The sequence below is a fragment of the Protopterus annectens genome, chromosome 5.part0 (genome assembly GCF_019279795.1).
Source record: "Protopterus annectens isolate FY-2018-M chromosome 5.part0, PAN1.0, whole genome shotgun sequence".
NCBI lineage: Eukaryota > Metazoa > Chordata > Ceratodontiformes > Protopteridae > Protopterus > Protopterus annectens.
In genome coordinates this window covers 1,211,226,010-1,211,239,975 of record NC_056735.1, presented here as the reverse complement: position 1 = coordinate 1,211,239,975, position 13,966 = coordinate 1,211,226,010, and the positions used below count along the sequence as shown (strand labels likewise).

At 48.3% G+C, this 13,966-nt stretch overlaps 1 protein-coding gene across 5 annotated transcripts in view; it reads right to left on the bottom strand.

The window, feature by feature from the left end:
* The window catches only part of CHST10 (carbohydrate sulfotransferase 10), a 1,890,555-nt gene that overhangs the window by 354,851 nt on the left and 1,521,738 nt on the right, over positions 1-13,966 (bottom strand). The gene's annotated exons all lie outside the window — the stretch shown is intronic.

Genomic DNA, 13,966 nt, shown 5'->3' with positions numbered 1-13,966 from the left:
CTTAATGTTAAGTTGTCAATCTCGCCTTCATTCTTGCTGGATGGGACAGCGCCCCTAGCACCTTAGTCCCAGGTGGCTCAATGGAACAGACTCTTGAGTACAGTGGAACCAAAATCAGCCCTATTTCTGGAGGCAATATCCAGTTTGTAATGAGAGATGAAGGTATGAGGAGAGGCCCATGTGGCCGCTGCACAAATAGAGTCCATAGGTAATCTTGCCTGAAAAGCAGCTGAGGAAGCTAATGCCCTAGTTGAATGAGCTCTAGGCTTGGTAGGGAGCTCCTTATGCCTCAACTGATAGGTCAAAGAGATAAGAGAGGTTAACCATCTTGACAAGGTCACTTTAGAAACCAGAAGGCCCTGCTTCCCTTCGGCGTAAGACAAGAAGAGTTGGTCTGATTTTCTCGTTGGCTTGGTTCTATCCAGATAGAAACGTAGTTGCCTATGGACATCCAAACAATATAATTTTCTATCAGTGTAATTTGGAAAGAAAACTGGGAGATCAATGGTCTGATTCAGATTTTTTTTCTGAGAGTACCTTAGGTAAAAATGATGGATTTCTCCTAAGAGCCACTCTATCTTTGTGAAAAACAAGATAAGGGGGGCACACAGAAAGTGCTTGTAGTTCCAAAACCCTTCTGGCTGAGGTAATAGCTAACAAGAAAAGTGTTTTCCACGAGAGCAGTTTTAACGAGCAGGAGGCAGCAGACTCAAAAGGAGGTAGAATTAAAGACGAAAGTACCAAATTTAGATCCCACGGTGGAGGAGGGTCTTTGACTGGGGGCCTAAGTAATAGGGTACCCTTCAGAAAAGCTTTGCAGAGCTTGTGAGACATAATACTAGACTCTGACAAGCCAACATGGAAATTTGCAATAGCCACCGACTGGACTTTGATAGTGGCTGAAGAGGAACCTTTTTGAAAGAGTTCCGCTAGAAAATCTAGAACTGTTTGGACAGGGGCAGTAAAGGGATCAACTTGGTTCCTTTCTGCCCAAATAGAGAAACGTTTCCATTTACTTGCGTACGTCCTTCTGGTGTTAGACTTGTGAGAGGCAAGGATAATTTGATGTACTGATGGGGAGATTAAGGGAAGTCTGGCTAAGGTTGGAAGTGGAGCAACCAAGCTGTGAGGTTGAGAGATGACAGGGAATGGTACAGCCTGCCCGATTGATGGGTCAGAAGGTCTGGTACAGGGTCCAGATGCCAGGGCTGCTCCAGTAGATGACGTTGTAGGAACGGGAACCAGACTTGTTGGGGCCAGTAAGGGGCAATGAGGATCATCCTGGATCTCAAGGCAGTTGCTTTCTGGACTAACAGAGTGATTAAGGGAAAGGGGGGGAAGCATAAAGGAGACCCCTGGGCCAATCGTGGACTAGAGCGTCTCAGGGAGAGAGGCCCGGAAGAGGGTGAAGAAGTCTTGACACTTGCTGTTTTGAGGGGTTGCGAAAAGGTCGCAGCAAGGCTGCCCCCACTTTCTGAAGATTTGGTCCGCTACTAGTTGGTGGAGAGACCATTTGTAGGGCATGAGAATGTCCCTGCTCAGCCTGTCTGCTATGACATTGGACTTCCCGGGAATGTGTTTTGCTACCAGAAAACGCTGAGAAGAGATCGCCCATTGCCAGAGTCTGAGCGCTTCCCGACAAAGAGGGTAGGACCTGGTTCCGCCCTGTTTGTTGATGTACCATACTACAGACATTTTCTGTCTGTATTGCAATCGTTCCAGTGGGAAGAGAGTCCTGGAGAGCCTGCAATGCCAACAGGACCGCTCTCATCTCCAGGACATTGATGTGCAAATGGCACTCGAAGGGTTGCCATGTGCCCTGGACTATCCTGCCCTGAAAATGCCCCCCCCCACCCCCATCAGGGAGGCGTCCGTTGTCACGGTGGCAACCAGAGGGGGGAGAACAACCGGTCTGCCTTGAAGCACCTGGGGTGAGTCCATCCACCACGATAGGTGTCGTTTGCAAGACTGAGTGATGAGAATCCTATGTGACATGGGAAGCTGCTGAAAGGACCATTGGGAAAAAAGCATCCACTGTAGTATCCGTATATGAAAACGAGCTAGGGGGAGCAAAGTGATTGTTGCAGCCATCACACCAAGCGTTTTCAGTACAAACCTGGCTTGGACCCTGTCCTCTTGTAGCAGGACTTGAACATGACTGCGAATGTCGCATACTCTTTGCGTAGGAAGTTTTGTTGACAACTCTACCGTGTTTAACACTGCGCCTATGAAGGTAATATGCTGACAAGGCGACAAAGCAGATTTTTCGAAATTTATAGAGATGCCTAGCGCTTTGCAGGTTTGTACAGCATAATCCCTGGCTTGAAGAAACTGATGCCTGGTGGTGGCAGTAAGGAGCCAGTCGTCCAAATATGGAAACACCTGGAATCCTCGACATCTCAAGTGAGCCGCAACCACTGCCATGCATTTGGTAAACACCCTGGGGGCTGTGGTGAGGCCAAAGGGCAGGGCTCTGAATTGGTAGTGACTGGCTCCCAGCCGGAAGCGGAGAAACCTCCTGCAGCGCCTGTTCATTTTGATATGGTAGTACGCATCCTGAAGGTCTATAGAGCACATCCAATTGTCCTGACCCAGAAAGGGAAGAATGGACTGTAGCGTGACCATCCGGAATTTTGTCTGCTGAGATACATCCAAAATAGGTCTCCAGTCCCCTGTCTTTTTTGGTACCAAAAAGAATTTGGGGTAGATTCCGGTTCCTTGTTGGTCTGCCAGGACTGGCTGGATGACTCTCTTTAAAAGCAGCTTTGAAATTTCTAGTGCTGCTTGGTCTCTCAGACCGGGTGGAACGTCTGGAAGAGGCCCTTTTGGTTGATGTGGGGTGTGGATAAATGGGATTTTGTAACCCTCGGATATGATCGAACGTACCCATCTGTCCTGCGTAAGGGATTACCAGGCTTCTGGGTACAGCGAAAGTCTTCCCCCGACTGCCTTCGAAGGTGGACAGTCGGGCAGCTCCTCAGGGGTGCTGAAAGGGTTTGTCAGAGAAAGATTCTCTGCTACCCTGATTCTGTGGACCCCCTCCCCCTGCCCCTAGGGCGGCGTCTGTTAATCTTCCGTCCTCTGCCTCTAGAGGGTAGCTTCACCACGTGCGTCCGGCAGAACTCCCTGAGGTTTGCGGACCACATTTTCCCGCCCTTTTGACCCTTAGGATACGGTCTAGAAGGGGCCGAAAAACGGACTCCCACGGCAGAGAGAGTCTTGCCTTCTTGTTCGCACCTGGTTAAGGTGTCCTTCACTTGAGGTCCAAAAAGAGCAGAACCACCAAAGGGGGTGTTAGTGAATGACGCCTTGAAGGGGTCAGCAAAATTGCAGAGCCGCATCCAGGCATGTCTCCTTAGAGCAACACCCGTATCTGCGGCTCTACTCGCTCCATCGGCTGCATAAGAGATGAGCTGCATGGAAGAATTGACGATAGAGTTCAGGGTCCCTAGCTGGGAGTTGATCTTTTCCTGAGACCCTGCAGCTGTTGGGTCCTGCAACGTTTCACCCAGTTCCTTGAGAAGGTCCCTCTGAAGTCGGGTGAAATGGCATAAGTAATTCAGCGACCGCATAGCAAAGGTCGCTGAGGAAAACATCCGCTTGCCGTACCTATCCTTATTAGGAGGATGGTTAGGTACTGAAGAGTCAGCCAACTCCTTCTTAGTGGCTGCCGCCACCACCATGGCATCCACGGGGACACCCTTGGAAAGAAACTGCTTATCTGTGGGAGCAGTAATAAATTTAGTGCGCCTCTGGGGAGTTGGTTCCATAGTATCCGGAGCTGTTTACGCCTTCCGAGCCACTACCTCCATAAGTGGGTCGAAAGGCGGGGACACCCAGGAGGTGGAAGGGTGAAAACCGAAGGCATCCAGGCACACCGACTCGTCCTCGGATGGGTTAAGGACAGACCAGTTCCCCCTCTGTTTGAGGATCTCTAAGATGTCAGAAAAGGAGACATCCTCAGGGGGACCCTTCCGAATCATCCAGGTCGGTGTCAGATGTTACTGACTCAGGAGAGTCAACATGTTTCCTCTTCCGAGGGGGCTCCCCCGTAGGGTCAGGGGAGGCCTCGAAGAGGAAGAAAGGCCCAATGGGGCAGCCTGCAGCACTGGCTCTCCTCGCATGGGGTCAGGAGGGTAGGCAGGGACTGAAGCAGGCACCGTGGAGGGAGGGGCCGTGGAGGCCGACCATGGTGCCGGTATAGGAGCCAGCACGCTCCTCATCACCTCAAAGGCAGCCCTGTCAGACAGAGAAGGAGGACCCAACTCCGAGGAGATGAGAACTCCCCCCGGCACAGAAAGGGATGGCTCCGAGGCCAATGTCGGGGCCGAACTCACCTGCGCCAAAGCTCCGAGAGGTAGAGCGGGGTTGGACAAGGGTCCAATGCAACTCGCCTCCTCGGAGCCGACGAGGGAGTCTCGGCGCCCAGATCCCTCCAAGGACGGAGCCGACGAAGGAACCGACAACAGGGGAATCAGTTCCGACGCCCCCACAGAACTCACCTCGACGACCTCCGGCTCCGAACTCAGCAGGGTAGTCGGAGGAAACACTTGAGCGGGTGTAGGGGTAACCCCTGTCTGTTGAGACGGGCTATGTAGCAACTGGGCCAGTGCCTGTGACTTTAAAAGCCGGCTGACTACCCTCTCAAGGTCATGGTCCGAAAGCCTGGAAGACCTAGAGGAATGAGATCTATGGCTACGCTCCGACAAGAGTGGAGACTTCGGAGCCGATCTAACCGACTCAAGAGACGGAGACCTACAGCACTGAGGTCTAGATGCCTCGGTTCTGACCGGAACCGACGAGGCAGCAAGAGCACAGCTCGGCGCCGGCTCCGAACATGCAGCTGATGATTTGGCGGGCTTTGAAGGTTTCCCAGCCATAGTCTTGGCCGGGGAATCTTCAGGCTTTAACAAGCCTCTAAGTATAAGTTTGTTTCTGCGCTCCTGCAGGACTCTAGGGCTAAAAGCATGGCAGATGGAACATGAGTCCTGCAGGTGCAGAGGGCCCAAACAATACACACAAGAAGTGTGACCATCTGTCAGAGACATCTTCTGACAGCACGAGTCACACTTCTTGAAACCCGATACCTTAGTATCCTTAGACATACTGTACAAAAAACAGCACACAATACCCTAAACTATAATAACAATTACTATAAAAGACGGAATTACCACTAAGTAGAAGGATAGAATTCCACACGCACACACAGAACAACCAGGGGAAAAACTGTACTACAAGGGGAGGGTCAGAGGCCCAACCACCTTAAGGGTGGAGAAAAAGGGAGATTGGCAACTAAAGGGGGGGAAAGACTAGTCGCTAACTATACTGATACTAAATGAACAAAAAAGGATAAAAAACTGACTAAAAACTACCTCGAAAGTTATTAATAAAAATATACGACCTGGAGCCGGTGAAAATGCAACCTCGTAGCTAAGCGGCAAATGAAATCTGGGTATATTTCGCCTAGCATTATGGGACATAGGATAGCCTTGAGCCGGTAAAAATATCTCTCGAGCTTTAGTATTCGGCTGAGTCGGAGCCGAGGTTCGGCTCCGAACCCATCCAGCAAGAATGAAGGCGAGATTGACAACTTAACATCTGATAGTGCGTGTAGCCTGCTTTGAAGCGTAGGTATCTTCTGCAAGATTCCCTGATTGGGATCTGCAGGTATGCTTCTTTTAAATCTAGTGTTGCCAACCAGGCATCTTTGCCTAGCACAGGAAGTCTTTTCTGGGTACCAAGAAAAGTCTCAAGTAGAAACCTTGTCCCTTTTCCTCTTCTGGTACCAGTTGAATAGCCCCCATGCTTAAGAGAGAAAGTACTTGTTTTTGGGCCTCTGCCCACTGATTTGGGGGTAGGTCCAGCCACCCGCTTGGTGTTGGCAATGTGTGGAAGTGAAATCTGTATCCCTGGGACACTATATTTAAAACCCATTTGTCCTGGGTAATGAGTTCCCAATTCTTTGCATGAAGAGCAATCTTTCCCCCCAAAGGGGCAGTCAGTTGATAAGTGCTAGGAAATTTTAAAAGGAAGTCATTGAGACAGTTTACCATAGGGGGGAGTCTTATTATTCCCAGATTTGGAAGTGGATGCCTCCCACTGCTTAATTGTGTGTATCCCCTGGGACTGAAACCTGGGGTTTTTGCTGTGTCAGGGTTTGGCTTGAGAAGACCTGGAAGGGGCTGGAAAGGACCAATTCTTAGAAGGCCATGTGCCTACTAAAATCTAGGAGGCTGAACTTGTGAAAAATCTTTAACAGTTTGCATAGATTTAGCTTTATCTTCCATCTTTTTAAGAACTTCCTCAGCCTTGTTGCCGAACAGGTGGTCCTGATTTAAAGGTGCATCCAACAATTTAGTTTTAACATGATCAGGCAAAGATTGCTCCTTAAGCCAAGCATGCCTTCTGAGCACAGACCCAGTAACAGCAGCCCTGCAAGAGGCCTTTAATGAATCAAAACCACATTGCAAAGTATGTTTTCCAACTTGTTCAGCAGAATGCATTAAATCCTGTAATTCTTTATTTTCCACACAGTCAGGAATCAACATCATTTTCTGATTAAGCAGTCCAATAACATGTTGCTGATACTTTAACATATGAAACTGGCAGTTTAAAGCCCTAATGGCCAAGGTTGCAGAAGTGTAAACCTTCTTACCCCATCTATCCAGCGCAGTGGAGTCTCTATCAGAAGGGTTAGGATTTTTAGTAGTAGAAGCCTTAATGCTCTTGGGTCCCTGTGAAATAGTCTCTGGATCTGCAACAGGATTTTTAAAAAGGAACTTGTGGGACTCAGGGACCCTGTAATATCTGTCAAGTTTTCTGGGAGCAGGAGGCAGGGAATCAGGGGCCAAACTAGATTCCGAAAAATCATCAACGATGTCTAGTACAGGAGGAATAGCTAAAGGCCTATGCTGAGGCAGGAGTAAGAAATCCCAAGCCTCTTTTTTGAATCAGAAAAATCCTGGCTTTCCCAGTGGAAATGCTCCCTTAGAGTATGTAAGTTTTCCCCAGAAGAAAAATCCTCAGGAGGGGAAGCAGATGGAATGGAGTCCTCTGCATCAGAATCTTCAAAAGTAAATAAGGGCAAATCCAGATCAATAGAAGAATCAGAAAAAATAAAATCCTGATCAGAAGATTCGTAATCAACTTCAGTCCTAGGCTTCTTAGAAGGGGGGGGGGGGGGTTGGCTACCCCTGATGAGTTATCAGATCTTCAGCCATTCTTATCATTTGTTTTTTAGGCATAGAGGGCCTGAGTATGTGGCCTGGGCATCGTTTTTTTAGGCATGGCTCGAGATTATGCCTAAGTAAAGAAGGAGGTGCCGATTTAATATGCAAGTCCGTAGGCCTGAATACACCCTCAGAAGCCAGTGCCTGCACAGTGGCTCCAGACCCATCCAAGGTAGAGACATCCGCGGGTTCCATAGTTGAAGCATCTCGCTGCATACCGGATTCCGAATGGGTCTCAGTAGAGGCCTGCGAATCAGAAGTAGCGGGTATCAGGGGCTGCGAAAGAGCCTCACTGAGTACTGGCGACTGGCTTAGGAAAAGCGTCGATGGCAGTTTTGGACCTCGATGGCCTGTCTCTGTCTTTATCTTTGCGTTTTTTTTGGAATCCCGGTAGTCGGATGGCTAACCGACGACATTTCTGGATAATTAAACCGAGAACCGAAATATTTAGAGGCGAAAATATACCGACGACGGATAGATGATTAAATACAGCACAAAACCGACAGCAAGGTACCTCGTGGTCAGGGCCTAGGCAAGGAATACAGTACGAATGAAAATCTTTATGAGGTATTTGCTTTCCACAAGTAATGCAATTATTAACTTTTACTGACATCAGAAAGGAGCAAGAAAAAGTTTCCCCAACAGGGTACTTAGCTTTAGTTGAAGACTTTGGTTCTGAAACTAGAAAACGAAAATTTCAGGAGTCGGCTGACCAGCACTTGCGAACTGCTTCTGCTTCAGGCACCGCATGGCAAAAAAGACTGATGTAATGGCGTCGGCTGCATGTTTTATACCCCTGACGACCTGACATCATGGAATAAGGGACAGCAACCGACGCAGGACCCAAGACTTTGTTAATCAGGCCGACTGAGGGCTACCTGCAAGCAGATAACCCAAATGTAATGACTGCAACAGTGAAACATGAAGAACATCACCAAGAAGCCACTATACAAAAAAAAAGAAGTTATGTACTTACCATAACGTTCCATGTGAGTTGTACATCTCGCCTTTTTGTTCTTACAAACGGGTTCGGAGCCGATCCCTCGGCTCCGAGTCGGCCGCTTTCCAAGCTGAAACTCTCAGAGAAGCTTGAGACCTAGTGGATATCACATGACTCCCTGCTGTAACTCCCCAGATCTAGCAAGCTGCAACGCAGGAAACCAAGGAAAGGTACCAACCCCCTGAATCGTAAATTCCAGAAGAAAACAGGAATAGAGGAAGGAGGCAACCTGTCCAAGGATAGGCTGATCTAAAAATGACCAAGCTGACCTCCCTGCTAAGGCAACCATCACTCTCCACGGAGGGGGACGGAGGGAGGGAATGTAAGAACAAAAAGGCGAGATGTACAACTCACATGGAACGTTACGGTAAGTACATAACTTCTTTATGTGAAGTTGTAGTATCTCGTTGTTTTGTTCTTACAAACGGGTAGCATTCCAAGCACCTTAATACTGGGTGGCTCATGGGAGAACATTCCTGAGCACAGTGGAACCAAAGGAGGCCCTGTCTCTGGAAGCCCCGTCCACTTTATAGTGAGTGGTGAACTTGTGAGGCTTACACCATGTGGCAGCTGCACAGATAACATCTAAAGGCAAATGGGCAGCATACGCCAGGGATGTAGACACCGCCCAGGTAGAATGGGCTTTGACGTCAAAGGACAATGACTGATTGGTAGACGCGTAAACAAATTTGATACAGTTAGCCAGCCATCTGGTTAAATTGGTTTTTGAAACTGCATGTCCCTTCCTGTTAGCGAATGAAACAAACAGCTGTTCAGTCTGTCTGAAATCCTTAGTACGGTCAAGGTAGAACCTTAGCTGCCGGTGCACGTCAAGCTTATGCAACATATATTCTAGTTTGTTGGTGTGATGTCTGAAGAAGGTAGGAAGTTCAATGGATTGATTTAGGTTGCTCTTTGAGCACACTTTGGGAAGGAAAGTGGGGTTAGTCCCAATAGAAAATCTGTCTGGGTGAAAAATTAAATATGGCGGTCTGGAGGACAATGCCTGCAGTTCAGGCACTCTACGTGCGGAAGTAATGGCTACCAAGAAAATAGTCTTCCACGAAAGGAATTTCAGATGGCATGAAGAGGCTGGTTCGAATGGGGAAAGCATCAATTGAGATAATATGAGATTTAAATTCCAGGGAGAAATAGGGTGTCTAACCGGTGGTCTGAGGTGATGGGTTCCTTTTAGAAATGCTTTACAAAGCCTATGCACCATAATGTTAGATCCATCACATCCTACATGAAAGTTTGAGATAGCAGCCAATTGCACTCTTATGGTGGCAGCTGCTGAGCCCTTATTGAACAATGAGGATAAAAACTCCAGAATGATATGATGTGGCGCCATAAATGGATCAATGTTGTAGCGAGCAACCCAATGTACGAATCGTTTCCACTTACTATTATATAATTTTCTGGTAGACAGTTTGTGAGAAGAAACTATGATATGCTGGACGGCAGGGGAAAAATCAGTAGACCTGGCTAAAGTGGGAATTGAAGCAGCCAAGCTGTCAGATTTAGGGAGAGAAGGGAAGGATGAAGAACTCCCGACGAATGGGTCAGCAGGTCTGGCACTGGGTCCAGGATCCACGGTTCTTCCAGTTGATATTTCTGCAGAAAGGGGAACTAAATTTGTCGAGGCGAAGACGGAGCTATCAATATAATTGTCCTTCCTAGACTTTTGGCTTTCTGAATAAATCTGGGAATTAAGGGGATCGGTGGAAAGGCATAAAGGAGACCCGGGGGCCAATCATGTACGAGTGTGTCCCTTGGTTTGTTCCCCGGTGGGGGATAAAGGGGAAAGTAGCTGCTACATTTAGCATTCATTGGGGATGCAAACAGGTCGCAGCAAGGCCGGCCCCATTGGAGGAAGATCTGTTCCGCCACACTCTGTTTTGTGAGGCAGCAGCATAGCCCTGCTTAAACTGTCGGCTATCACGTTGGAAGATCCCGGGATGTGCGTTGCTGTCAGAAAGCGTCCGGTGGATACAGCCCACTGCCATATTCTCAGGGCCTCGCGATATAGGGGATAGGACTTGGTTCCCCCTTGTTTGTTGATATACCAGACTACCGACATGTTGTCCGTCTGGATGGCAATCGTACCTAGACGTAGAGAGTTGTGAAAGTGCTGCAACGCTAGGAACACTGCTCTCATCTCCAGGACGTTGATATGCAAATGAGTCTCCATAACCGACCAAGTGCCTTGGATAGTCTTTCCCTGAAAAAGCTCCCCCCCACCCTATCAGGGAAGCATCCGTGGTCACTGTGGCTACGGTTTGGGGAAGAACAAAGGGATGACCGATTGTCACATGGTCGCTGATTAACCACCAAGTGAGATCTTTCTTACAAAGAGTTGTCAATCGAATCTCGTATGATAAAGGTAGACTCTGGTAGGACCATTGAGCGAAAAGTAGCCATTGTAATATCCGCATGTGCATTCGGCCTAAGGGAACTGCTATCAAGGCCGCCGCCATTGTGCCCAAAAGTTGTAGTATCTGTGATGCCGGTGCTTTGTCGAGAACTAGAAGGCTGGATAATCGATCCCTCAATGAGACAATTCTGGACTGAGGCAACTTGAATTTTTTGTTGACGGTGTCTATTTCTGCTCCTAAGAAGGTAATATGCTGCAAGGGCAATAATGCAGATTTCTCGAAATTTAGAGTGATACCTAAACGAGAACAAAGATGTATTAAGTAGTCTCTTGTCCGCAGAAGTTGATACTTGGTGGTGGCGGTAAGGAGCCAGTCGTCCAGATACGGAAACACTCGGAATCCTAGTAGTCTCAGATGAGCCGTAACCACCGCCATGCATTTGGTGAACACCCTAGGGGCTGTGGTGAGACCAAAAGGCAGGGCTCTGAATTGGTAATGACTGGCTCCCAGCCGAAAACGCAGATGATCTCTGGATGCTCTGTCCATTTTGATATGGTAGTATGCATCCTTGAGATCTATAGAGCACATCCACTCCCCCTTTGACACAAAAGGGAGGATTGATTGCAGTGTGACCATCCGGAACGTCTCCTTCTTTACAAAGGTGTTGAGCCTGTTGAGGTCTAGAATGGGCCTCCAGTCCCCCGTCTTCTTTGGCACTAAAAAGAACCTTGAGTAAGTTCCGAATCCTCTTTGGTCTGCCGGGACTGGCTGGATGACTCTTTTGTCTAGAAGATTTTGAATCTCTATCTCTGCTAGTTTTCTCAGACTGGGTGGAACGTCTGGACTTTTTGCAAATACAGGGGGATTTTTTATAAAGGGAATGTGGTAACCTCTGGTAATGATGCTTTTCACCCAGGAATCTGTTGTGATGTTTAGCAAGGCATTTGGGTGTAAAGCTAAGTGACCCCGGACTGTCTCCAGAGTAGAACAGCTGGGCTTCCCTTCAGGAACGCTGATAGGGTTTGCCAGAGAACTGGTCCCTGTCACCCTGGTTTTGCGGACCACCTCTGCCGATTGGACGGCGTCTTCCATTTTGACCTCTTCCTCTGCCTCTGGAGGAGGTATCTGTAGATGTGTTTTGGAAAGCTTCCTGAGGATTCCGGAACCACATTTTCCCACTTCATTGCCCTTTGGGTTACGGTCTGGTTGGAGTGGAAAAACGGACTCCGATGGCAGATAGAGTCTTTCCTTCTTGCTCACACCTCATAAGTGTCTCCTTAACTTTTGGACCGAACAAGGCCGAGCCGTCAAAGGGGGTGTTTACAAATTAAGACTTAAAGGCTTCCGCGAAGGAGCACAGACGCATCCAGGATTATCTCATAAGAGCTATCGCTGAACCCGCCGCTCTACTCGAACCTTCGGCAGCATATGAAATGAGCCGCATGGATGAGTTGACTATGGAATTTAGGGTGTTGAGTTGTGCATTCACCTTGTCAGAGATTGCATCAGCTACAATACCCTGAAGAGTGTCTCCTAGTTCTTTGAGGAGATCTCGTTAAAGACGTGTGAAATGAGTTAGGTTGGAAAATGTCGCCGAACTGAAAATGCGTTTTCCATATCTGTCCATAGTCCTGGAATCTTTATTAGGAGGATGGACAGTAGAAGAAGACTCCGACATCTCTTTCTTAGTGGCCGCCGCCACCACCATAGTATCTACCGGAACTCCTTTTGTCAAGAAGGACTTGTCTGATGGTGCAGTAATGAACTTATTAGGCCTCTGAGGGACTGGTTCCATGGTGTCAGGAGACTCCCATGCCCTTCGAGCAACTAGTTCCATTAGTTCATCAAAGGGCGGAGTAACTCAAGAGGTGGATGGTTGAGATCCAAAGGCCTTCAGGAGAACCGACTCGTCCTCAGTAGGGGCAATGGACTGCCAATCCCCTCTCTGTTTCAGGATTTCTAAAATGTCTGAAAATGAGACATCTTCCGAGGGGGACTGTGGGGACCCTTCTGATTCCTCCAAGTCGGTATCTCGTGTAAGAGATTCCTGAGGGGAATCTAAGTGCCTCCACTTGCACAGTTTCTTCCTAGGCACTTCCTCGGTGGGAGCTTCTGGAGAAGTATCTAGGGAGGAAGGGTCACCTGAAGGGGATTCCTGAGGCCCTGGATCTCAACGCTTAGAAGGGATCTGAGGAGAAGAGGTAGAACGAGGCCCTTTGGGAAGAGGTGAAGACAGATCCGAGGAAGTAGTGGTCTTAGCAGACAAAACCTTCCTCATGGCATCGAAGGCGCCAGAATCCCGATTCGAAGGATCGATCGGCTCTGAAGAGATCGGTCGATCGCTCCGAACCGAGACCCCACGCTCCAAACCAGAGGACGGGGCCGAGGACATCTGCGCCGACGCACCGAGCGGTAGAGTCGGAACCAAAGTGTCGGTTCGACTCTCTCAACCAGAGTCGACGAGTGGCTGTTGGTCCCGAGGTTCTTCCGTCGGTACCGAAGAAACCAAGATTGATGGAGCCGAGGGAAGAGGATCGAACCTTGGCTCCATAGGTTCTACTAGCATCGGTTCCGTCAGCACCGGCTCAGAAGATTCGATGGGTTTCGGAGGAGGAGGAATGGAGGAAACAAGGGGCAAATTCGGCTCCGAAGTCACTTGACTCGAACCAGATAACATTTTGGCAAGGGCCGGGTTCTCCAATAACCTTTTCACCACTCGATCCAGATCCACATCAGATAATTTGGAGGAGTGTGAAGAGTGATGGGTCGAAGGAGTTGAAGAATGCACCGACTGGAGGATAGGTGATTGAGGTGCATCGAATATCGGCTCCACCACCAGAGATAGAACAGGCGGATTGATACTCGGTCCCGAGGTCTGTGGAACCAAGATTCGAATCATGCCAGAGGTACTCGGAGCCGGAGACTTAGGCTCCGAAGATCCTCTAGAAGACTTAGACCCCTTCGACGTCTTAGAAGAGAGGTCAGCTTTTTCAAGAGAGGCCTGAAAATCTGGTTTTAGAAGCCCTCTATCTACCAACTTCCTTCTTCTTTCTAGCAGAACTCTAGCACTGAAGAAGTGGCAGATAGAGCAGACTTCTTGCAAATGTACAGAGCCAAGACAATACACACATGTGTTGTGGTTGTCAGTAACGGACATCTTCTGTCCACAACCACATCTCTTAAAGCCTGACTTTTGTTTTTCGGACATACTAAAGTCCCACAAAAAAACACAACAAATAACCTTAAGTATTCTACTATATATACAAAAGAGAAACACCGACTAAATTATCCTAAGATATTATAAATCTTAAACTACTAGAAAAGCACTCCACAGCACACTTGACTAAAATATGTATATATTA